Below are 27,851 nucleotides of genomic sequence, written 5' to 3' on the forward strand. Positions count from 1 at the left end.
AGAAAGTATAGCAGGTATTATGTAAATGATTCTTCCTTTCTGCTTAACATTTTTTTTGTCTTTCTGTTGGACCTTTAGTCATTATGATAAAAAATGATTAACTTTGACATAAATGAGCTTTGTTGCTAGAGGATTAGTCAATAAGGGTATGCATCAGTTCACTGTATTAGATCTTCTATTCCTATCATGACTGAGAGGTACTAGCATATCCAATGTATAGTGTAGACATAACTATATTTATTTTTTATCAGTTTGCAAGTATTCTAGATGTTCTCTCTTCATATGAAAACAGAAGGTAAAATGAATTTTAAAAACTACCACATATAGGATTATCTTTGAAGTTTCTTCCAGCTCTAACATTCTATGAACCTATGAGATTTTGGTTAGAGAAACGAAGCAAGTTCTCTTGAAGATGAGTGGTGGTGACACTGGAATGCATAATTAAGAGCACTGGGGTGAGTACCTTGTCTGCAAATCTTTCATTTAAAAAATATGCTTCATCTCTCAGATGACATTTTTGTGTGAACTTGGATAAAAATAAAAGGAGTATAGGTTTTTGTTTGTTTTGATTGTTTTATATAATAAAGAATCTTAGTAGCATTGCTCTTCTGATGTGGAAGATACTTTTATGTACTCGAGACACATACTATAATGTGGAAGAAGAGGGGACTAGGAATTAAAGTACACCTGTTTCTAAGTTTCAATAATGGGTAATTTCTTACATAGAAATCTTAAGTTGTAGGCTTAAAGGTCATTGTAAAACAATGTATCACAAGCCTCAGCATGGCAATCACAAGGCACTACATTCACCTTACTTTATCAATATGTTTCAAAATTTTATTTCAGGGGTGGAGCCAAGATGATAGATGATAGAATCAGTACAGGCCAGGTGAGCAGTGATCACACTTCTCCTTAGATCATACCATCTTGGGAAAAAATGAAAAATTATAGACACCCAGAACTATCTCTGAAAACAGCAGCATAAAACCCCCCTGAAGTTTGCAACAATGTCCTCTCCACTCCAGGAAGTTGAAAATTAAGAAATAGATTGGAAAATGAGCAAGCAACAACAACAATAGCAACATCAAAAATCTGACCAGAGAAAGTTACTATGGTGACAGAAAGATCAAAACAAACTCAGAAGAGGACCACAATATTAGCTACATGAAAATTCTTTTTAAAAAATGTGGTTTCAGGCCCAAAAAAGTAGATTTGCTGGAAGAACTCAAAAAGAATAAAAAAAATAAGAGTGGTAAAAGAAAAATTGAGAAAAGAATTGAGAGGTGCAAAAGAATAAAGAAAAAAGAGCCAACAGTTTGTTTGAAAAACACAAAAATGGAAAAAGATGTATAAAAATTCACTAAAGAAAAAAAAAACTTAAAAAATAAAATTGGTCAAATGGAAAAGGAGGCATACAGGTTCATTGAAGAAAATAATTCCTTAAAAATGAGAACTGGACAAGTAGGAGTTAATGACTTTATAAGGAATTAAGAAAAGATAAAGCACAATAAAAACATTAAAAAAAAAAAAAAGAAAATGTGAAGTATTACATCAGAAAAACAAATGACCTGGAAAATAGATTGAAAAGAGATAATTTATAAATTATTGTACTGTCTGAAAGTCATGATCATAAAAAGATATTATATATCAAGAAATTATTAAAATAACTATTCTAATATCCTTGAGTAAGAAGGTAAAATAGGATGTTGAAATTTGATCACTTTTTGAAAGAGATTCTAAAATAAGAACTCCCAGAAATATTATAGCCAAATTCCAGAGCTCATAGGACAGTGAAAAATACTTCAGATAGCCAGAATGAAAGAATCCAAATCTCATGCAGCCATAGTTAGGATAACCCAGGATTTGGCACCATTTACATTAAAGATGTGAGTACTTGGAATATAATACTCTGGAAGGCAAAAGAACTAGGATTACAACAAAAAATTATCTATACAGTAAAACAGACTATAACCCTTCAGGGGAAAAAATGGGTATTTAATGAAATAGAGAACTTTCAATCATTCCCCACGAAAAAACCAGAGCTGAACAGAAAATTTGATTCTTAAGTACAAGACTAAAGAGAAACATAAAAAGACACACAGAAAAGATAAATCATAAGAAATTCAACAAGGTTAAACAGTTTATATTTCTAAATGGGAAAATGATACTTGGGGCACATATGTGAGTTGACTATATGGGATAATATAAAAAAATTAAGGGGTGAAGAAGAGGGGTAGACTGGGACAAAAGGGAAAGGAGAGGTAGAATGGGTGAATTATCTCACCTAAAAGGTTCACGCAAGAACTTTTACAGAAGCATGAAATATGGGGTAATGGTGATTGGTAATACTTGAACTTCACTCTCTTTAAAAGAGGAACTAACACACACACTTTTTTACACTACAGAGAATCTTTTTTACACTACAGAGAAATAGGAGGTGAGGGAAATAAGAGAAGGTGGTAGGGTTGATAGAAAGGAGGGAGAATTGAGGGAAGCAATGAACAAAGCAAAGCACATTTAAGGTAAAAGTGGAGAGTGAGGAGAGAAAGAAAGAGAGAGACAGAGAGAGAGAGAAGGGGGAGGGAGGGAAGGAGAAATAGGATAGAGGGAAATACACAGTGAATAATCATAATAATCATGTGAATGGGATCAATTCACCCATAAAATGGAAGTGGAGAGCAAAATGAATTAAAAATCAAAATTCTACCCTATGTTGTTTTCAAAGAGCACACCTAAAGCAGAGAGATACATCCAGAATTAAGGTAAGGGTTAGAGTAAAATCTAATATGCTTCAATTGAAGTAAAATAATTAAGGATTCTAATCATGATTTCAGACAAAGTAAATCAAAAATAGATCTAATTAAAAGAAATAAACAAGGAAACCACATTTTGTTAAAAGATACAATAGACAATGAAGTAATAGCAATATATGTGCACCAAATGGGATAGCATCCAAATTCTTAAAGTAATAATTAAAATAAGTGACAGGAGGAAACATTAATACTGTACTAGTTGTGGGGCTCAACTTTCCTCTCTCAGAACTAGATAAAACTAAACAAAAAATAAATAATAAAGAAATTAAAGAGATGGATAGAATTTTTGAAAAGTTAGATATGATAGATCACTGGAGAAAATTTAATGGGAATAGAAATATAGAATAATGCAATCAAGTCCAATAACAAGAGTTAAAAAGAGCAATTCTATTTAAAATAACTGTAGACAATATAAACTACCTGGAAGTCTGCTTGCCAAGACAAATCCAGGAATTCTATCCAGGAAGTCTATGAACACAATTAGACACATTTTTTTTCACACAAAATCAGACCTGAATAATTGGAAAATCTTAATTATGGGTAGGCGAAGACAATGTAACAAAAATGACAATTCTACCTAATGTAATTTACTTGAATAGGTGTAAAAGTAATCAAACTACCAAAAATTATTTTATAGAGCTAGAAAAAAAAACAAAAAACAAAAAATTCATCTGGAAAAACAAAAGATCAAGAATATCAAAGCAATTAATTTTTGACAATGTGAAGGAAGGTGACCTAGTCATACTAGATCTCAGACTATATTATAAAGCAATAATCATCGTAACATTCTGGTATTGGCTAACAGAGAGGTGGATCAATGGAATATATTGGGTACGCAATACACAGTATGCAATGACAGTAGGTAATGACCAAAGTAATACAGGGTTTGATAAATGCATGGATGTAAACTTTTGGGATAAGAAATCACTATTTAACTAAAAATGTTGGGAAAACAAGAAAGTAGTTTGGCAGAAATTAGTTATAGACCAACATCTCATATCATTGTTAGAGATAAGACCCCAGACTCAATTCAAAGTCTGTGATGTCTTATTGAAAGAGTGAGAAAGATTGAAGGACACAGCCTTCCCTTCTCATGAGAAAGGGGCACAACTCCCTGAGAGAGAGTGCACCTATAAACAAGAGCAAGCTTTTCTGTTAGTCCCCTCCCTATGCCCTCCCACTTTATATTGGCTAGAGAAACAGTTCCTGATACACCCTAGAAACTCCCTCTTCCCCACCCCATTGTGTCTAGATGTGTGTTATTGCTTCCTCTCTGGGTGGAAAAGATACTCTTTATAAGCCTCATTAAGCAAGCATAATTAAGAAAAGCTTTCTCCCCATCATTGACCTTGACTGGTTTAAGCCAGTTTCTAGCCTAGACACCCTTATTAGAATTCTGTAGCCAACTCAATTTCTCTTTCTCATTGGTCAGTGATACGTATTATTTCATATTACCTTGAAGCTTGGAACATTCTGTGGAAACTTAATTTTTCAGTATTTCTCACATCATTTACCAAGATGACATGAAAATGGGCACATGTTTTAGCTATAAATGGTGATGTTATAAGCAAATGAGGGAAGCATGTCAGATCTATGGATAAGGGAAGAATTTATGACCAAATGAGAGATAAAGAGCATCACATAATGTAACATGCATGATTCTGATTGCATAAACAATATCAATGTAGCCAAGAATAAAAGGAAAGTAAAAAACTGGTAATTGTTGTTGTTGTTACAAGTGTCTGATAAAGACCTCATTTCTCAAATGTAGAGAACTGAGTTAAATTTATAATAATATGAGTAATTTACCAATTGATAAATGATCAATTTTCAGATGAAGAAATCATGTAAAAATACTATAAAACACTATTGATTTTAGTATTGCAAATTAAGATAATTCTGAAGTACCATCTCATACCTAACAGATTGGCTAATATAACAGAAAAGGAAAATGAAAAATGTTGGAGTGGACATGGGAAAATTGGGACACATACATTGTTGGTGAAGTTGTGAGTTGATTTAATTATTTTGGAGAATACTTTGAAACTATACCCAAAGGAGTATAAAACTGTGCATACCACTATTATGTCTATTACCAATAAATTTCTTTTTTAAAGGGAAAAGACCTATATGTACAAACATATTTTTTAGCAGCTCATTGTGATGGCAAAGAACTGGAAATTGAGAGAATGCCCAAAAGTTAGGAAATGGCTGAACAAGTTGTGGTATAAGGTTGTAATAGAATACTATTGTGCTATAAGAATTGATGAACAAGTAGATTTCAGAAAAAAAAAATAAATAAAAAATCTTATATGAAATGATGTAAAATGAAGTGAGCAGAACCAGAGGAAAATACACAGTAATATTGTATGATGATCAACTATGAATGACTTAGTTATTCTTAGAAATGCAAAATTTCAAGATAATTCCAAAGGATTGATTCTGAAAAAATTCACTATAGAAAAAGAACTGATGGGTTTTGAATGCAGATCAAAGTTTACTACTATTTACTTTTTTGGGGTCTTGTTTTATTTTTGTCTATTTTCTTTAACATGACTGATATGGAAATAAGTTTTGTACATGCAAAACCTATATCAACTTGCCAGCTTTCTCACTAATGAGGGTGCAGAAGGAGGGAGAGAATTTAGAACTCAAAATTTTTAAAAAATGGATGTTAAAAATTGTTTTGTATGTTATTGGAAAAAATAAAATATTTAACAGAAATAAAATTTTATTTCACTCCCAAATGTTGCTAATTTAAGCTAAGGGGTATTAGAGAAGATTTTGAATACTATTTTGGGCTAGGTAGTTGGCAAGTCTTTAGGAATGAAGTAGATTTAATTGTGATCTTAACTAACATAGAAAAAGAAAAAAAGCAATAGCAGATATTCACCAAGTCATAGATTATTATATTTTAGAGTATAAGGCATAAAGATATTAAGCACCTTACCGGGTCAATAAGGATGAAAGGTAGGATTTGGACCTGAGCCTTCCAAACTCTAAGCCCAAGTTTCCTATTTACTACCATATACTTATAATGGAAAACATATTACAGAGAAAGAATACCTTGTCTGAGCAATCCTTTGCTAAAATGAAAGTAGAGAAAGGAATTTAGGCTATGAACCTTGATCTATAGAAGTCTATGAATTAGATAAAAACAAATTATCTTTCCTTTTCTCCTTATTCTTTTGAGAAAAAAGAGGGAAATTACTCTCTTAGAGTCATAGTCAGATTCTGGAATACTGGGACACTTAATGTTGATATGTAAGTAAGATAAATGTCAACTAAAAGCACTTTTGAGAATAGCGATGTAGCTCTTTAAAAGGGTAGCTTTGGAAAGGCTTCCCTCCCCCATTCCTTTGCTTTCCCTCTCCATCAGAAAACACACACACACACACACACACACACACACACACACACACACACACACACACATTGAATATGATCTAAGAGACTAAGAAAATAATGTTGTGGTGTTTACTGAAGGGCAGACTAGGGAAAGAAAACGTGCAGTGATAACCATAAGAAGAGACTTAAATATCAAGGGCAATAGTAGTCTGTATTTGTGGAATTATTTAGGACATTAATGTTATACTCTTGAAAATATTCAGGTTTATATATACCAAGGAGAAGATTTAAAATTCAATACAAGGAAAATTACTTTGGGACAGGAAGGAAAAGGATTTCCAAGGGAATAGAGGGATAGAGCTCAATCTGTAAGGATGTTTATCACCCTGTGGAAAATCAGTGAATACTAAATGATAACAAAATAATCACTTGACAATACCAGGGAAAGAGCCATGGGAAATCTTGAACAGAAGAACAGAAGAAGTAGAAATTTTCTATTTCAGATTTACTCTTTATTTTCAATGTGTCACAAATATGACAAGGAAACCAAGAACCAGGTGGGGAAAAGCCAATTACTCTAAATATCCTTGTAAGTAAGACAGACCACAAGAAAGCTGTTATTATTATTATTTTTAAAAATGGAGTGAAGATAAAGGAGCTTCTTGCTCTCTATTCTGAATAGACTAGAGGAAGAACAGAGCTGATGGAACAATAATGAATAAATGAGAAATTATTAAGTACTTCCTATGATAATATCAGATATTGTATTAAGTACTAGGTATGTAAGGATAAAAATAAGACACTTCCTTTCCTCGATGAGCTTATGCTCTAATAAGAGAAAACAAGTAGAATAAGTGAAATTTAGGGAAGGGAGTTTTTGTCTAGGGACTCATAGTAATGAGGAGTGAAGTCACAGGGTAGTTAGCTGTCATGATTTTTGCAGAAGCAATAGTGGTGTTGCTTTAGTTTTGATTACTCTCCCCTGGGTATTGTTTTCCCTATTAGAAAATAAGATCCTAGAAATCAAGCACTATCTTATTTTTGTCATTGTATAAATCAGTGAGTGCCTGAGTCATAGCAGATAATTTAATAAATGTCCTCTTTCCCCTAGATCAAGGCTAATAGACTGAGGGGTGGGTAGGAAGAACTATATGGATAAGAGAGTACATATAACAACAGAGTGGGTGGGAAGATGTTCTACTATGTCTGGGGTAGATGGATATGAAATATAATTGCATAAGTGTAGTCAGGTAAGTAGCTTTGCACTCCCTAACTGGGCAATGACGGACCAGGGAAGGATTTTAAATGGAGGGAAGAAGTCATATTTCTGGGAGGACAATAGCAGGGTAAATGGTATTATGTTCTAATATATCTAAGGTTTATGGAAACTAAATCTTATTTTTATTCTGATTATTCTTATTCCAAATCTTATTCAAGAATTTAACATTGACAGGTAACATGTAAAACTTTTTCTGCTTATAATATTTCATTTGTTATGCTAATTCTGGACATATTATAGAATTTAGAACTAAAAGAGACTTTAGAAGTCATTAAGTACAATCCCTTCGTTTCATAAATAAGAAAATGAGGCACATAAAGATTATTTGACTTTCCTGGAATCATATGGTTAATAAATGTCCAAGTAGAATTCAAGTTTAGATCTTCCTGTCTCATTTTCCAGCTTTCTATCTATTGCTCTACTTAGCTACCTGGAACTCATATCACAAATAAATTTTTGTTATGAAAATATAAAATAAGCTCAAAAACAAATGGAAAAGAAGCAAGACATTTATTCTTAATGTTCAGAAAGTGTTTCTCTTATTCTAAAGAAGCACATTGATGGCAGCCCCTTACTCAGCTTGTGTTCTATAGCCTCATAGGATAAAAGTCAGAATTATATATTTTCCAGATCTATCATAATTAGTTTTCTACCCATCATTTTCCCTAGTAGGTAGGTCATGTAAATATTAGTTCCATTTTTTCCAAATAAGGGAACTGAGACTTGGTGAGATTAACTGACATATACAAGGTCATGTTTGTAAGAGGCTGAATCAAAGTTTGAATCTAGTTTTTTGACTCCATGTCTTATTCATTTCTTACTATCTTATATAAGTACATTTTTTACACTTTCCTATTCCATACTAACACATTAAAATCAGATCTGGAATATGAGCTAAGAAAGGGTTCTCACAGAAGGTGCTTAGCCTTATGAAGGTTACTTCTAAAGTCTATCTTTTGCAAAAGGTTCACTTGAAATGTCTTATTTTCGAGAGCTGGAGTCTGATGAGCCTGGTTACTGGCCATTCCTTATAGATTCCCTAAGCTTTATTCTTAGCTGTATGCAGCTAGGTGATACAGTAGCTCAAGTGATGGGCCTGGAATCAGGAAGACTCATTTTTCTGAGTTTTAATCTGGCCTCCTTCAATTACAAGTTGTATGAATTTGAGGAAGTCACTTTATGCTATTTGCCTTACATAAGCACCCGTGTAATAAATTCCTATTGAATTCAATACTTGAGTTCTCCAATGGTATTATGATCTCATTGATATGAATATACCCTCTGATGATGGAAACTGCAACATATTCGTTTATCTTGTTGGTTCATATCCTCCTGGAAATCCACCAAAAAGACAGCTAAGTGGCACAGCAGTTAGAATGCTGGGTCTGAAGGGAGTTCAATTCTGGTCTCATTTATTAGCTGTGTGACAATAGGCAAATCACTTAACCTTGTTTGCCACAGTTTCCTCTTTTGTAAAATTAGCTGGAAAAGGAAATGGCAAACTGCTCTAGTCTCTGCCAAGAATATCGTAAATGGGTCACTAAGAGCTGAATACAACTGAAAAAATACTGAACAACAACAAAACCACTATAGGTAGTACAATATAGTATTATGGAAAGAACCTCTGGAATTAGTGGATTTCAGTTTGAATTTCAACTTTGTCAATTACTACATGTATTGCATTGGTCAAACCATTTAACTTCTCCTATTTAAGTTTTTTCAACTATAAAAAAAGAGAGGTGGGCTGAATGACTGTCAAATTCCTTTCTGATTGTAGATTCATGACCTTATAATACTGCCAGAAGGACTTTTCTTCTTGTCTTGACATTGCGTGGAAACCAATGGAGTGTGTGGGCTGTCCATTGATTATCTCTTGCTCTTGTTTCAGTGTTGATCCATCTTTCTTTCCAGACTACCTAATAAATTCATGTTGAATTGATTTATTGATTCTCTGACTGCTTTTGTTCCACTTCACTGTTATTTCTTATTAATGTATTGCAGCCTGCAAACATTGACCATGTGCTTCTCTATTGCCTTTAAAGCAATTCTAGAAAATAGTTATTTCTTTGTAAACAAATTTATATGCTGGCTTTTATTAACAATGGGAACTACTTAATCCAACATATTTTTCTTCTTGCCTTGGTTCCCCAGGAAATGTATAGTTAAATTCAGTACAGAATGGTATTAAATTTATGCCTCCCATACTCAAGTCGACGGTGACATGAAATCCTTGGCTTCTTTGAACTGATTTTTGTTTTTGTTTTCCCTTTGTCTTGCTTCATATTTGTTTTTGTTTTCAATTGTTTTGTCTTACATGATATTTAATTTTGTAAGCCTCCTCAAATCCTTTCTGGAAGTACATTGAATACAAAACTTAAAAGGGATACATAATTAAAAATCTGTAGTTTCCAATAAAAGATAGAATTTGGAAGTATTTTGCTCTAAAATGTGAAGCCTGGTAATCAGCATTCCTTGTTCTTCTAAATTTACATTTTATCTGATAATCACTTTTCATCTTAAATCAGGTACACATCAAAACTACAGCAAAAGAATGATAATAGAAAATATTTTCAGAATTCAAGAAAAGACAATATACATCTTAGTTCTCTTAATTGGTATTATAAATGAAGCTATCCTCAGTTGAATATCAAAGATTTTTAAAAGGTAAGAAAGTTATTTCAAAGAATAATTTCTTTCACCAGCTTCATCTTTTGACTACATGCTTAAGAAAAAGACCACAAGTACCTTTAAAGGATATGTTTCCCTGCCACTCCCAAAAAGCCAGTCAGTTGCCAAGTATTACTGATTCTATCTTTTTCATTCATCCTCTCCTTTCTATTGACATTGCCACTCTAAAAGATGTTTCATTTCCTTTCGTCTGGCCTATGAAAATAGTTTACTAGTTGTTTTCTCTGCCTTCCATTCTTTAGTTTTTTCTCTCTCCAATTTATCCTTTGCATAGCTGGGGGGAAAAAAAAAGAAAGAAACTTTCCTTTTTGACCATGGTATGCCTCTGATTCAAAATCCTTAGAGGCTCTTCATTATTAACAGAATAAAATTCAACCTGTCACTTACAGCCTTCCACAAAATGGCTCCAACCTGTCTTTCTAATTTTATTCTCCCCTCTTTATTTTTTATTTTGGCCAAACTTTATCATTAGCCATGTTCTCTTCCTGTGCATCTGTACAGACTGTCTTTTGTTACACATAAAAAAGTTAAAAGACATAGTTTCTTGGAAGAATGGATGTTTCTGAGAGTGGTAATCAACTCTGGTTGGTTAACAATTAATGAGAAGAATGAATATTATAATGAGAGATGGACTTATTCTAATGAAAGCTGAGGGACTTTCCTGATCACTCACCTTGGTCAAAGAGACTTATCTAAGCATATATTTCCCTGCTTAGGGAAATCTAGACAAAAAGATGGATCTACTTTTATCTAGACCTCTCTGAGTAAAACACAATGGGCCAGAATATTTCAATTCACCTAAACTAAAATTTCTTTACCTTTTGAAAAGATATGAATTTTCCAATTGGTCAATTTCATTCAAGTTTTCATATCATTATGATCCTTGTTCTTCCAAGACTACCTGAATAACCTATAGGGGCTGATTTCTAAATAAGGAAAAATAGGGTTAAAAACCTTAGTACAAATTCAATAATTGACTATTAATGTAGGAGAGAAATAATCATTTCTTTCATCTCCATGCTTTCTCCTTCCACAATTAGGGGCTGAGGTGGTATTTCCCTTTCTTCAAATCTAAGCTCAGTTAGATTAGATGATGAGCTGCTCCTCTATGCAGACTCCCTTGTTCCCTCTGTTTGTAAACTATCTCTTTTATAAATTTCTTAATTTAGTTCCTCATAATCTGGCCTCTTTCTAAATTCCTGGTCTTACAACTTCTCCCCCAACCCATATTCTCTATAGCACAACAATATTGACTTTCTTGTTCCTTAAACATGACACTCCGTTTCTAGATTCAGAATATTTTCACTGATCTATCTCCCATGCCTGGAATACTTTCCTTCCTCATCCCTACGTCCTGACTTCTTTCAAGTTATAGTTCAAATTCTACCTTTTTCAAGGAGTTTTCCTTGGTTTCCATCACTGTTTGTATCTTCCTTCTGAGATGATCTTTAACTTAACTTTAACTTTGACTAATGTGTATGTTTTGTTGGTACATAGTTTTTATATTGATTTCCCTGTTAGAGAACAACTAAATGATGCAGTAGATAGATTACTGGGCTTAGAATCAGGAAGACTCAATTTTATGAGTTTAAATCTGATGCATACTAAATGATCTTGGCCAAGTCACTTAAACCTGTTCCCTCATCTATAAAAGTATAGAAATGTCAAACCCCTTCAGTAACTTTGCCAAGAAAGACCCCAAATAGGGATCACAGAGAGTCAAACATGACTGAAATAAATGAACAGCAACAATATTTCTCATTAGAATGGTGGTTGTTCTACTTGCTTGAAGTGGATCAAAATGATATCACAATGTGTCTGACTATGTCTGATCAGAACAATATGAGCTCTGAAGGCTCTACCACAAGTGGGGCACAAATAAACCATATGGACATTTGGAGGGGAAATGTCTCTAAATTTGCACATTTCACATTTCTTTTGAGTTACTGCAATTCTGTTTTACTCAAAGAGGACAGTCCCTTCTTTGCTTCAGGCACATGCTAGGTGATTCTGTGCTATTATTTCCCATGTCTTACAATTGATTCTAAAGTTTTTCAGAGAGACCTTGAGAATTTCTTTGTTTCCCTTTTTCAACTTAACATCCAAAGTTAAGTAGAAGTGAAGATTAGAAAAATGCAGGATTCCTGGCTAGTTAGAAGGCAGATGAAATGTATTCTTCATAAAATAGTCATTTAGACAACCTGATCAATTCATTGGAGTTGCACTTTCTGCAGTAGATTTTGAATGCTTAGCAATTTAGCTCAAGAAAAGATCTTAGTGTCTGTTATCTTATCCTGCCAGGTGATCGTCAGAATCTTCCTAAGGCAATTCAGATGGAAGTGATTAAATTTCCTGACATGGCACTGGTATGCTGTCCAGGTTTCATAGACATACAAGTCAGTACAATGACTTTAAATCTTCAGTTTGGTAGGTAGCCTAAACTTCTCTCCCATACTTTCCTTTGAAGCGTCCCAAACACTGAATTAGCTCTGGCAATACATGTGTCAGCCTCACCATCTATATTTAAATCCCTGGAAAGTATCCTGCCAAGGTATCTAAGCTTATTTATTTGTTTATTTTTAAAATAATAGCTTTTTATTTTCAAAATATATGCAAAGATAGTTTTCAACATTTCCCTTGAAAAACCTTGTTGTTTCAAATTTTTCTCCTTCCCTTCACTCCTCTCCTAGACAGTAAGTAATCCAATATAGATTAAACATGCGCAGTTCTTTTATACATATTTTCATAATTATCGTGCTACACAAGAAAAATCAGATAAAAAGATGAAAAAATGAGAAAGAAAACAAAAAGTAAGCAAATAACAACCAAAAGGTGAAAAATACTATGCTGTGATCTGCATTTAATTTCCAAGTTCTCTTTCTGGATGCAAATGGCTCTCTCCATCACAAGACTATTAGAATTGGCCTGAATCACCTCATTGTTGAAAAGAGCCATGTTCTTCAGAATTGATTATCACATAATCTTGTTGTTGCTAAGTAAAATGTTCTCTTGATTCTACTCATTTCATTTAGTATTAGTTCATGTAAGTCTCTCCAGGCCTTTCTGAAATCATCCTGCTGATACATAATCTTCATATACTATAACTTATTCAGACATTTCCCATCTGATTGACATCCACCTAGTTTCCAGTTCCTTGCCTGAGTGAACTTATTTAGAAGCTCACTCTTCTCTAAGAAGGCAGAATTTAACTCCATCAAAAGTTAAGTAGAAGTGAAGATTAGAAAAATGCAGGATTCCTGGCTAGTGAAATTCAGTTTTACATTTATGGTTTAACAATTCAAAAAACTTTTTATGATCCCCTGATGTCTATTTAATGGCCAAAAACCTTTGGTACAGTGCTAATTTCATTGATTACTACACTGATTAATGATAAGAACCTGATCCTGGAGAAATAGGCTTAATATTTTCGTAGTATTCTCAACAGACTGTCATCAACCAATGTTGAAGCCACTGAACCTATATCTCACTTCTAAGTCAACTCCTCTCTAGTCAAACTTCCCATTGAAGAAGAGATTTTCAGTGTCACTAGGTTCTTTTCATGTGGTAGAGCACTGCCTGGTGCTGATTCTATTCTAGTTGAGATTTTCAAGGCATGGGGTTCACTTCTTATACAAAAGATGAGTGAAACCTTTTGTGCTATATGGCAAGAAGAGGTTATCACCCAGTCATTCAAGGATGTCTCCATCGTCTATATCAATAAAATAAAAAGGACATTGATTGTCCTGTGACAAAAAAGGGGAGGGGGTATTTTTCTCTTAGTTATTGTCAGCAAGTTTCTTGCCAGAGCCCTCCTTCCTTAATAGGCTGATCATTCACCTGAAAGATAATCATCAATCCAAGAGCCAGTGAGGCTTCCTAAAGGGCTGAGAAATAATCAATATGATATTTGCTGCCTGACAATTTCCGGAGAAATGCCAAGAGCAGAACAAAGGTCTATATACAACATTCATTAATCTGAGTGAAGGCCTTTGATACTGTTAGCCATGAGGGCTTGTAGAAGATCATGGCAAAATTTGTTTGCCTGGAAAAGTTCATCAATATTGTACCACAATGGCATGTTTGCACAGATTTTGGATAATGGATGATGCTCTTGAGCTTTCCCTGTCACCACTGGAGTGAAGCAAGACTGTGTGCTTGCTCCTATTTTTTTAGCATGATGTTTCAGCCATGTTGTCAGATGCCTTCATTGAGGAGAAAACTGACAAGAAGGTCAGCTATCACGAATTTGAAAAGGCTATAAGGCAAGACCAAAGTGGAGGGAGAGTTGGTTTATTCTCAGATGATTGTACATTCAAAGCAGCCTTTGAGGCGGAGATGTAACAGAGTATAAATTGATTCTCTGCTGTTTGTGTGCTTGATAACACCAAGTAAACAGAAGTTCTCCACTAGCCAACACTACATCAGTAGAATTACTGGTTACAGCAAATGGAGAAATTATGAATGCTGGGGATAAATTCACTTAACCCATTAGAATACAAGTTCCTTGAAAGCCAGAACTGCTTTTGCATTTCTTTTTATCCCCAGTGTGCAGCCCAGTTCCAGGTACTTAATAAATGTTTGATTTGTCTTATGGAAATTTAGATTGCTATACTTTTTGTTGCTTCTGTGACTCTGAGCATTTGGGTCTGTTCCTGTGTCAGTCAAGTCAGTTAATCTCCTGGGTCTCAGTTTCCTTATCAGTTCAGGCAGTTGGATGACATGATCTTTAAAGTCCTATCTTGATGTAAGTCATAACCTATGACCCTATGAAGTCTTTTCATGTTGTCCATTGTAGCCTATTAAAAGGTAATATCAGGTAATTGATATTTCTTTTTTTTCCATTTTTTCTTTTTGGAGAGGCAATTAGGATTAAGTGACTTGCCCAGGATCACACAACTAGAAAGTGTTGAGTGTTCAGGTTCTCCTGACTCCTGGGCTGGTGCTTTATCCATTCAGCCATCTAGATGTCTCTCAATAAATATTTCTTGAGAATTTACTGTGTCAGACATGGTACTAAGCATTGGAGCTACAGACAAAACTAAGAGACAATTCCTGCTCTCAAGGAGTTCATAATTTAATGGAAAATTCAACATGTAAATAGCTTCGGTGAACAAACTTTATAAGATATAAATTGGAAAGGTAGGTATAGGAAATGCTTCCAGTTGAAAGTTGGAATTTATCTGGGACTTGAAAGAAGTCAGGGAAATCAGGAGATTGGAGTGAGGAGGGAAAGATCTCCAGGCATTGGGGACAGTCAGTGAAAATACCTAGAATTGGAACATGGAAGTGTCTGATTTAAGGACTAGCAAGGATATCCTTATCATTAGATCAATAGAAGATATAACATAGTGGGGCAGGTTATAAAATGTTTTGAACACAGTTAGAAAGTGTCCCCTTTGGGGACAGATTTTTGTCCATTTGATTCCATGCTCTGATTTAGCAGTATCCTTCTTCTCATTCCCTCATTTCATGGGTACCTGCCTGGCTAATTTTCAGAACTGTCCTTTTACTTTGGTATACTCAGCACCGTTTTCTTATAAGAATTGTTCAGATGAGGCAAATGGTCCTTTTTTTTTTTTTTTTTTTTTTTTTTTTTTTCTGTTTAAATCTATGAAGTAGCTCATCCACTTATTTAGATTGCTATACTTCTTGTTGCTTCTGTGACTCTGAGCATTCGGGTCTGTTCCTGTGTCAGTCAAGTCAGTTAATCTCCTGGGTCTCAGTTTCCTTATCAGTTCAGGCAGTTGGATGACATGATCTTTAAGGTCCTATCTTGATGTAAGTCATAACCTATGCTGGATTTGAAGTCAGATCTTCCTGACTCCAGTCCTCTTACTCTGGACATCACTCCACTTAGATACCTCTAGATACATTATAAGTATCTTTTACTAGTAATCAACCATAGTTAATGATTAGTAAAACTTCCTTGACCCCAATATTGATGTTTGAATAAATATCTTTTTGAAATGGCATAATTGGCACAGTTTGTACTTTCTTATTTAATCCAGATAAATACAATTTTATCCTAATTTTTCCCTTTTTGGTGTATGTGTCTTTTTTATTGGATTATAAACTCCTTGAGGGCAGGGGTGGTGTTTTTAAAGTGCTTAATACATGTGTTTATTTAGTACACATTGAAAGTTGAATCAGAAAGCTTGGTTTCAAACTCTAGCTTTGCCATTTGCTGTGAGATATCTGGCAATATTCTGTCTCAGTTTAGTCTTTAAAATTTGTTTTATGTAATTATAATCTTATCCACCATTAATAAAGTATCCTGGTTTCATGATAAAATCTAATTTTCAATTATTAACAAAGTTTCCAAGAAACTAGAAAGGGAGGGGATGCCCATCAGTTAGCAAATGGCTGAATAAGTTATGGTCTATGAATGTTATGGAATATTATTGTTCTATAAGAAATAATCAGCAGGATGATTTCAGAGAGGCCTGGAGAGATTTATGTGAACTGATGCTAAGTGAAAAGAGCAGAGTATATGAGGATCAATTCTGATGGATGTGACTCTTTTCAACAATGAGATGATTCAGGCCAGTTCCAATGATCTTGTGATGAAGAAAGCCAGAGAGAGAGGACTGTGGGAACTGAGTGTAGATGACAACATAGCATTTTCATGCCTTTTGTTATTGTTATCTTGCATTTTATTTTCTTTCTATTTTTTTTTTTTTTTGGCTTTTTGATCTGATTTTTCTTGTGAGCAAGATAATTGTATAAATATATATGCATATATTGGATTTTATTATGGGCCAGAACTCTGAACTTGAAACAAAGGACTCTTACAAGGCACTAAGACAGTGGAATTGACAGAGACAATAGTTATCTAATTTAGCATTGTTCAGTATGATTGATTTAATCCTACAAGGAGATGTTATGGGCCACAACTTGAAACAAGGTACTAAGTAGAAATGAGGAGATAATGGTTAAAACTAGTTTAGCATTGATTTAATCCTACAACAAATAATGGTTTTCTTAGTGATATAATGATTGATTTACACTCAGTGTGGGGCTTATAAGCTACAGAGCCCCAGCCAGGATTCAGACAGGGAGATTCAGAAGTCAGAGACGGGAACTCAAGCTCTCAGAACCAAGGAGAGAGAAATAGGCTTCTAAGAAAACTAGCAGAGCCCCAAGTGAAGGAGATGGAACTTTGAAGGAGACAATAAAAGATTTGGACTTTAACCCCTGGCTGCACTTATGGTGATTACTGAACTGAAACGAAGGCTGCCTCCAGAGACCCCAAACAAACCTCAACAGAGAACATTACATTTTAGAGAGAACATTACAGGATTTAACACATATTTTTTAACATGTTTAATATATATTGGATTACTTGCCTTCTAGGGGAGGGGATGGAGAAAAAGGGGGGAGAATTTGGAACAGAAGGTTTTGCAAAACATGCGTTTTGAAAGTAAAAAAAAATACTTTAATAAAAACAAAACAGAGTATCCAAATACACAAGACTGTATGTAAAAATACTACTATTGTTTAGAAATTTGTTTATATACACACATCCCTTTACAAATAACAGTAGTGGTAATATGAAAAGATTGTCCTGAGAAAGAAAATTCACTTTCTTTGATCCTCACCCTCAAGTGGCTAAAGTGATTATTTGTCAACTCTGTCATTGACCAGGTGGATATCACCTTCCTGTTGTAGAGATAAAGATAGAACTCTTTAAACCTGCCTAGGAAAAGAAATGGAGGGGATCTACCTAAGGTTACTGGTACAGAAAAAGGGACAGTTATGAAAAAAAGTTAAGGGAAGGAGAGGAGGGAAAGGGAAGGAGGAAGCAGAGAGAGAGAGAGGGAAAAAAGGAGAAGGAGAGAATGGGGAAATACAAATACTAAGAGAAGAATCAAAGTATTGTATCTACCTTATGGACAAAAAGATATGTAATTTAAAATACAGATAATTTTCCTCATAATGAGCTATTTTCTGTTATGTAATTAAATATGAAATTTTATTGGCCTAATCAAGTACTTAGCAGATTTTATATCTAATTTTTAGTGTGGCAAAGGGATTAGTTATTTTCTCAATTATCCACATATTCCCTTTTACTTAGCACATTTTGCACATATGCTTTAGATACCCTCTGAGAAAAATCTATTTTATTTTTAGTCTACATTTGGCAACATCATTTTTTCCAACCAAAACTTCTGGTTTTCAACCTTAGGATTGAGGACTTATTTCACTAAATCTAATGTTCACAAAAACTGAAGTAGAATGAAAAGAGGCCATACTCTCATTTATTTATAGATAATTCTTTGAGATATATAATTTGTACATCAACCTCAGGATATGGATCTTATGCTAAGATACCTTTTCTTCTTATAGATTTTTCTCTCACTTTGGAGAAACCTTCTAAACTTTGAGACAGCTAACTTTTTCTGTCCTAAATCTTAAAAAACATAAATTCACCAATTCAAAAGATCTAAAAGCCCTATTCACCAGTGTGACTATCTACTTACTATTAGTGACTCCTTAGTTTAAAATAAATGTTGACTCCTATGTTATAGTTTATCATGTGGAACCAAGGCTGGATTTTGACATGGAAGTACAATAAGAACTAAAAGAACTAAATATTTATATGTAGGAAAAGTCTTTTTCATTGGCCAAAATATAGCAAACAGGCTTTGCTGCTGACAAAGATAAAAAAGTGAGCTAGTCTAGTAAACTTTTTTTTTTTTTTTTTTTTTTTTTTGCTGCGTCAATTGGGGTTAAGTGACCAGGGTCACACAGCTAGGAAGTGTTAAATGTCAGAGGTCAGATTTAAATTCAGGTCCTCCTGACTTCAGGGCTGGTATTCTAACCACTGTACCACCTAGCTGCCCCTAGACTGGTAAACTTTGATTTCTTCTCTTACCTTTTGTCAGACCATACTAAGAATCAATCCACAAAGGTCTTTGATCTCTTCATTCAACATAGAAGTTGGAAAAGAAAGACCTAATTTTAGCTCAGGAGTGCTCTTCCTAACATTTGTCAGCTACATTTAGTGGCTATGACTAAAAGGCTCTCCTTCTACTTTTAGCTGGGAGAAGTTCTAGCTGACACTGATTTAACTTAGCTAATCAAGCCTGAGTCTACCAATCTAGTACCTTCCATGGAACCACTCAGCTGAGACCACTGGGAACCAGCAGAACCCCTAGGGAAGATGCTATATCTATTGAGAAGGACCAGTGAGAACAGCATGATATCACCAGAAAATATTGGTGCAGAGAAATGAGGTCCCTCTCCCTTTACATATGTGCCTTGGTCAAATATGTTCTTTATGTTGTTGCCCATTACATGCCTAAATTTTTCCTTCTCCTCATTTGTGACCCTCATATACAGTCCATCTTCTAATAAGAATATAATATATATTTGTGGTAGTGTGCCCCAGTTTTATGGGAAATGCAATTTTGCATGTGTTTTTGCCGTGCAATTTCATTAAATACGTTTGTCTTTGAATCAGTGGTGTTTGACTGATCAGAGAAAAAAGAAAGACATTAGTGAGGACTTATGAAGTGTGATTTTGAATGAAGCTTGTCAATAGAAGAACAAGTATTCCATATAAGATGGGAGATTTCCTCTATCAATTTTATGTTTCATTTCAGGCCAAATGTGGTAGCAAAGATCAGAGTTAGTGGAATTTCTTGGTGTTCACAGCACAACAGAATTTAAAGTTTTTCTTCCACTCTTCACCTTGCCTTGGTTCTAACCATAAATTCCATAGCATCCATTATAGATGATGGACTCTAAGATTATCTATATTTCTTCCACTTTTGGCACATTTTCTTCTCAAAGACAACAAACTTTAACTGATAGATTCTTCCTTCTCAAAGTGCTTTGCCTCTCTCTATGGAATTTTAACAGGCTACTATTTCTTCTTCTTTGTTTTCTTTTCTTTCCTTCTTTCTTTTTTTTAAACAGGTGATTATTTCTAAAAGCTCTGAATGACTATGACAGGTGCTATCGAGTTAGTTCAGTTCCATTGTCTTGTGTCTTCAATTTGTGCTTTTTGACTTACTTTCAAAATTGATCTATGAAACAAAGGTAATAGCGAACTTTGTCTTGACAATGCAGAATTCTTTGAGCCAAGAATTAATGCTACAAATAACGCATGGGCCAACACAATACCAGCCCATTTAAAATACTCAATCTAAGAAGTTGGCAATAAAAACTGCTGAAAGTGAGTTTAGGCAAAAATTGTTTTACACATTTAGGAGTGGTTTTGACAAATGAGATAAACATAAAATTCTATCAGCATCAGAAACAATGAAATCTTGTCTCATATAAAAAAAATTGGTGAGGGAATTATAGACTACATCCAAAAGATACATTTGACTAAACTAAACTCCAATATTCATTCTGCCTTCCCTCAAGCTTCAACATTTCTTCAGAATCTCAACACTTAGATTTCTAAATCTAACTCTTTTCTGATTAGCCTTTCTTATTGAACCATGTAATTAGCATCAGAAATATATTAAAGTGTGGGAGATGGGGTAGGGTGATTGCCGGACACCAGCAGCACCAGAGATGCTTCAAGAAGAATAGGAATAAATCAGAAGGACACAGACAACATGGAATCAAGCAGGCTTTGGGGTTTTGGGGAGGAAGAGGGAAAATATGGTTTGATAGAGTTGGTTTATTTTTAGTATATTGGTTTTGGCTATTTACTGAATCTTCTCCAATTGTCCATTAAATGCTCTCTTATTTCCTTTTGATTTATTATTTCACCTACTTAGTACGCTAGCTAAGTGAAAATCAGTAATGCTAAGCAAAATGGTTCTAAAAATATGTGAGAAGTTTCCTTGTTTCTATTACTTGCATCAATACTCATTCAGTCACATGCACTCCTAACTTTGGATTCAGTAACCCTTTAATCTATTCCACATTCTAGTTTCTTAGTTATTAATGTATTTTCTCTCTGATAATTGTCTTATATGTGGCAGAAATTAATACTTGTTTTGTCTTTGTAACCCTAGTGCCTGGCATCAAACCTTGCAATCAATTAGTCAATCAATCATTCAATGAGAAAATATTTATCAAGTGATTATCATTCATCAAGTACTGTGCTAAGCACCAGGGATATAATTACAAAGAATGAAATTCTCTTATATTTAAATAGGGGAGATGACAAATATGAATACAAACACGTTTGTTGTTGTTCAGGGGGTCAATTCATATCTATCTCTATGTGACCGCATGGACAAAGTCTATGGGGTTTTCTTGGCAAAGATACTGGAGTAGTTCTTTCCTTATCCAGGGTGTCTCCATTTTATAGATGAGGAACTGAGGCAAAGAGGGATTAAGTGACTTGCCAAGAGTTTTACAGCTAATGTCTAAGGCCTGATTTGTATTCAGATCTTCCTGATTCCAAGCTTGGTGCTCTATCCCTTGTGCCACCTATATTCTCCTATATCTATCTATCTATCTATCTATCTATCTATCTATAGCATAAATGTAAACATAAATACACTTCTACAAAGTATTTAAATACAAGGTAGTCTGGGAGGGAGGGAACTGGCAGCTGGGAGATGAGGGAAGGTTCCATGGAGAAGATGGTATTTAAGCTGCCTCTAAAAGAAAGAATTATAAGGCAGAGGTAAGGAGAAAATGGATTAAAGGCATGAGAGACAATCAGTGCAAAGACCAAGAGATGACAGAGAAAGAGGGTCATGAATGAGAAAAAGAGAAAGCAAATTTTGCTCAATTATAGTATACAGAAGTGGGAGTAATATACAACAAATCTAGAAAGATAAGAGGGGACCAGCCGATGTAGAGCTCTAAAAACTAAAGAAAGAAGTTCTTATTTTATTCTAGATCTATAGGAAGCCAATGGAGTTGATTGAGTGGGGTATACACATTCACATCTGCAGCTGAGGAAAAGTAATAGTGTGCAAGATGGAATGGAATGTTGAGAGATATGAGACAGGGAAAATAATAAGAAGATTGAAATAATCTAGGTGAAGGGGAATCTGAAATAAGATGGTAGCTCTGTAAGTAGAGAGAAGGGATATGATATGAAAAATGTTATGAATGTGGAAAGGATAAATTTGACAACTGATTAGATATGTGGTATAAAGGAGATTAAAGAATCCAGGAAGTGCCGCTATTATGAACCTGAGTTGCTGGAAAAATAGTAGTGGTTCAGAAAGAAATAGAAAAGTTTGAAAGAAGGAAGAGTTTAGGAGAAAAATGAGTTCAGTTTTAGAAAGTTTGGGTTCAATACATCTCTTGGAAATACAACTTGAATTGATGATTTAGAACTGAAGCTTGGAGGAAAGATTGGACTGGATGCATAGATCTGGGAATCATCTTGATAGAAATGATGAATAAATTCATGGATCCCTAGATGCTGAAAAATTTATAGAGAGAGAGGGATTGAGACACACACAGACAGGGACAAACGAGACATGGAGACAGAGACACAGAGGGATAAGACAAAACCTTGTGTATCTATTGCTGTTTGTCTTTTGTTCCTGAAGAGGAACGTGATACCAAAAACCTTGTTAGATTACATTAGTCTTTTCATTGCTTTTTCTAATCCAACCAGAAACTTCTCAATCTTCCCTTTCTTTCCTTTTCATTGTTTAGCCTGATGCCTCTTTATATACAAGTAGAGGCTCAATTGGTATTTGGTGATTGACATTTCTCCCCTTTGAGATGTTGATCATCTTCATTTTTTCTATTTTCAGAGCTCCTCTTTTGATTAATTTATATATCCTTATGTTTTGATTATTATGAGAGCTACTTAGTTGGATGTCCTAATTCCAGGCTCTACTCAATTATACATATAACTGCTTGACTAATCTTTCTAATGTGAGATTTAGCCAATGATTCCAGTATTGATTTGTATATATATAAATGCCACTGATGCTGTTCCAGAGAAGGGAGAGCCTGAGAAAGTCTTTATGATATGTAATAAAAGTATTTTAGGATATATTTTTCTATAGAAAATCTATAACTGGATTTAGTCTGTCAACCATATGTTGAATAGCATTTTCATTGTATGCAATTGCCCATTTCATTTTCTAGGGAGAATAAGCTCAGACTGAATACAAATTCTTGGTGCATGATTTTTGTTTGCAGGTGATTGTGTACTCAATGCAGCCTCTGACGCTGAGATGAAACAAAGTATGGATCAACTGCTACTTGTGCTAATTTTGACCTAATAATCCACAGCAAGAAAACAGGTACTTCATCAGCCAGCACCACACCATGCATATGCAGAACCATCAACAAATTGTGACGTTTTGAATGCTACAGATAAGTTCACTTACCATGGCAGTATACTTTCCAGGAATGGATACATTGATAATGAGGTTGACACCTGCATTGCTAGAACTAATTTACTGTTGGGAGATTCTGAGATAAAGTGTGGGAGAGAAGAGGTATTAGACTGATTATCAAACTGAAGGTCTATAGATCTGTTGTGCTGACTTCATTGTGGTGTGCTTGTGAAAGCAAGACAGTATACCAACATAAAGTTAGAGAAGCCACCCCAAATGATCAGAGAGACTATTTGTGTCTGATTTGTGGCAGAATGTTCCAAACTTGTATTGATTGGTCTGATCAGCCACAGCTAAACACATGGTAATTCAACGCTTTAAAAAAGTGATGTTATTTTGATCCTCTTTGAAAACTAATGGCAACAAACATAACCATAATATCTGCTAAATAAATTCTTATTTCAAGTACTGATGGGTTGGTTATAGAACCCATTTATTGACTTAATTCCTAAGCCAAAGTTCTGAACTCCTAAATTCCAGACTCCTGGATTCCAAGATGGCTTGCAATTCTGAACTTTTGAATTTTTGAGACTTTCAAGGTAGTAACCTCCAACATATTCCCCCTGAAATGAAAGAATAAATGCCCAAGCATAAAACAAAACAAAACAAAACAAAAACTGAGACTTGCATATTGTTAGAAGGCCCAAGGATTATCTCTGTAGCACATTGTCTTTCATCAGATATCAGTTTTTAAGAAGTTAGACAAAAAAAAAAGGTCAAAACAAGAGAGTTCCAATCAAGAGAGAAGTCAAGGATAACTAATGCTTCTTGAAAGTCCCAGTTCTCATTCTACATCTATATGCAATCAAAGGGACAGCTATTTAACAGGTAGTTAGCAAACTGGAATCAATTACAAAAAGTCCTTTGCATGTTCCAAAATCTGTTAAAGTCACCTACATTATATGTCAACATGACTGCTGGTAACAAACTTCTTACTCCCTGGCTACGTGGGAAATTGTATCAGTGGTACTCTACAAGGACTGAGTTTATTGGACAATTAGTTCTCTATTGCACTAAAATATGGCTTTTATCATGTCATTTGCTTCTTTAATGAATTCAATTTTCTTTTGAAATATTTTTGCTTACTAAGCAGAAATGCTAAGAGTAAAACATTACTGACTCCACCTGGTTGCATATCCTACTGCCACTACTCCTATAATTTAAAATGGTTTATCATTTCACTTTCTCAGACATGGGGTTCAGTCTTAGCTCAGTGTCTCTGATCCTATTGTTACTCTTTCCTCTGTTCATTTAAATTCCATCTTTCATCTAAGGTCCACTTTGAATCCCATCTCTTCCATAAAGCTTACTGTTCTTTGACCCTTATAATTGATTTCTCTGCTTATAATTCTTATAGTACTGCTACCCTGTATTGCATAATTTCACACTTTATTTGATAATTTCTCCCATTTTACACCTAAATTGTAGGTTCTTTAGGGGAAGAGACAACAATCTATATTTTGTCTTCATCCCCTATAAATTTCATGCTGATTGCATAGTAGAAACAACAATAACAAAATACTTATTGGAAGATGCTGTAGAAATCTTCAAGAAAGGGGAAAATCAGGGTTTTTTTTTCCATTCAATTTCATAATTTTATTTAAATTTTATAAAATAACTATTTTATACTACTTCAAATCTTCTTTCTGCCTTTCTTGAAATTCTTCCCTTTTTTTGGTCTTTCTAAAAACTCCTTTGGGTTGATAGCCTATAACTCTCCCAACTTCTTCAGGGCTCTGTTCTATTTCCTTTAGGCAGTGTCTTTGTAAATTTAACACTTTTTTTATCTCATTTGTTCATATTCTCTAGTTGTATTTCTCCTTTACTGAAGTGAAGCAAAGCTAGTAATGTATATCTTGGCCTGTTATATTTTAGGGAATCTTTATTGCCAATGGGCAGCATTCTTCCAAATTCCTTTCTACTTCCAGAGGGAAGGGAGCATCTGGTGATTTTAATTCTGACTCTATTAAAGCCAAAGAAAATATCACAAATCACCATGAATAATGGTATAATGTTAGCAACAGTTCTGCAACCTTTGTAATAAACAATCATTTACAAGAGAAAGATTTTCCAATCCTGACCCATCAAATTAATTTTAATTTTCTTTGCTTGTGGGAATTCCTAACCATTCCCAAAATAGAGTTTGATGGCTCAAAGTGTTAGGAAATAGGGAGGAGGATGGCAACTATAGAAATCAGGAAAAAAAGCATGAAAAATGAAGTATTTTCTGACACTATTAGATAGCTGCCAGTTTGAGAGATGAAGCAGCAAAAAATATATGGTGTAACTTACATTTCTGATGGACTGTTTTTCAGTGTTCTCCATTTAGTATCTGTTGGTTCTTTTTAAATTTAAATGAATAAAAGTAAATAAGAAAATAAGCTTTCTAGCCTGGTGATCAATTCAGAAATACTAATTATTTGCTGATTTTACTGTTCTTTCTTCCTTCATTGGGACACCCAGATATTTAGGATCATAGATTTAAAGCTTACAGATACATCAGAGTTACTTCAATCCAGACTTTTCATTTTTGTTGTTCTGTAATTTCACTTTTGTCTGACTCTTTGTTTAAAAAAAAAAAAAAATTGGAGTTTTCTTGCAAAGATACAGGAGTGATTTTCCATTTCCTTCTTCAGCTCACTGTGCATATGAGGAAATTGAGGCAAACAGAGTTGCACAGCTAATAAATGTCTGAAGCTGGATTTTAATTTACAAAAATAACTCTTTCTGATTTCAGATCTCAGCTCTATCATAGCTGCTTTTCAATTTATAGATAAAGGAACTTAGGCCTAGAGAGGTTAAATATTTTGGCCAAGATTCTGGGAGCACAGAAGTGCAAGTGGTGGTTCAGAGAACAACAGAATGTTAGAGCTAGGAGGGACAAAAGAGATAATCTAATTCAACCTTTTTGTTCTGCAGATGAATAAACTGAGAAGAGAGGTTATGGATCTTCTTATCTGCCAGTTAATATGTTTGAGTAAGCTGCGCAATCTATGACAATAGCTATCCATCACAAGCTCCATAAGGACAGCCACTGTTTTGTTTTCCTCTTGAATCTCCCATTTAAGAAGTGTTTAAGAAATGTTTGCCACATATAGGCTCTCATCTCTTCATATCTGCATTACTTCAATAGCCTTCTGGTGGGTCTTCCTGACACAAGTCTCTCTCCACTTCAGTTCATCTTTCATTCAGCTGTCAAAGTCATCTTACAATGCAGTTCTGACCATTTTATCCTCTACTCTCATTAAACTACAGTACTTCTTATGCCTTCTAGAATCAAATATAAAACCCTCTGTTTGGCATTCAAAACTATGAAAAACCCACTCTGCTTTCTAGTCTTTTACACTTTGCAATCTACAATGTATTCTGTGATTTGGTGATACTAGTTCTGCACATAAAAAATGAATATACACAAAGCATTCCTTCTTCCAGTTTTGGTTATTTTCATTGATTATGCTTGGAATTCTCTCCTTTATCATTACCTCCAGGTTTCCTTCAAGATCCCTTAATCCCATCTTGTATAGGAAATCTTTCCTGACTTTCTCTCTTAATTCTAATGCTTTCATTCAGTTGATTGTCTCCAATTTATCCTGAGCCATTCTTGTTTGTATATTGTTGTTTGCATGTTGCCTCTCCCATTAGACCCTGAGCTCTTTAAAAGGAGGCACTGTATCTTGGCTTTTTCCTGGATTAGTAGATGCTTATAAATACAGGTATATCCCAGAGATATTGTGAGTTTGGTTCCTGACCACCACATAAAGTGAATATTACAATAAAGTGAATCACATGAATTTTTTGGTTTCCCACAACATGTAAAAATTAGGTTTATGCAGCCCTTGGTCATTGAATAGGTAATTGCCTCAGAAAAGAGATCTGGAAAAGACCTTTATTTAGAAAGGTCAAAATCACCTACTGAATCCTGGGCCATTGCCAATCATCTTGACTTTTGTCTTGCCACTGAATTCCAATGAATTTGAGTGACAGTGAGTGAGGCTGACAACTTTGCAAAACTTTGTCTCACTTAAATCCAATTTATATGTAAGTCAAGACATCACACTTGTGATGTCATTCATCCTCTTCAAGAATGAAAGATGAACAATAACACTATACTGCAGTAAGTGTGCAATAGTATTTCATCTAAAAAATTGTACATGCCTTAATTAAAAATACCTTATTGTCGAAAAATGCTAACCATCATCTGAATCTTCAGTGAGTGGTAATTTTTGTGCTGGTGGATAGTAGGATTATGGTACATCAATGTGCTCAGTAAGTGGAATATATATCTATATGTCTATCTCCATACACATATGCACACACATATACATATGCATATATACCCACATATATATACACACACATATATGATGGTATAAGAAAAGAAAAAGATGGCAAGTAGAGCTGTTGCTTAGATCAAGATAATTCTTTCCTTTATTTCCCCCT

At 34.3% G+C, this 27,851-nt stretch overlaps 1 protein-coding gene and 1 long non-coding RNA gene across 4 annotated transcripts in view; one reads left to right on the plus strand and one right to left on the minus strand.

Annotated features, from left to right (window-relative positions):
- The window catches only part of LOC141549359 (uncharacterized), a 103,197-nt gene extending 75,957 nt beyond the window's left edge, over positions 1 to 27,240 (plus strand). For all 3 annotated transcript variants that reach the window (XR_012484338.1, XR_012484337.1, XR_012484339.1), the window contains 2 exons: positions 9,966 to 10,104; positions 23,212 to 27,240. This is a non-coding gene — a long non-coding RNA (uncharacterized LOC141549359). The remainder of the gene's footprint in view (positions 1 to 9,965; positions 10,105 to 23,211) is intronic.
- Positions 1 to 27,851, minus strand: part of CPA6 (carboxypeptidase A6) — a 364,131-nt gene that overhangs the window by 61,748 nt on the left and 274,532 nt on the right. The window lies entirely within an intron of this gene.

Source organism: Sminthopsis crassicaudata, chromosome 1 (genome assembly GCF_048593235.1).
Source record: "Sminthopsis crassicaudata isolate SCR6 chromosome 1, ASM4859323v1, whole genome shotgun sequence".
Taxonomy (NCBI): domain Eukaryota; kingdom Metazoa; phylum Chordata; class Mammalia; order Dasyuromorphia; family Dasyuridae; genus Sminthopsis; species Sminthopsis crassicaudata.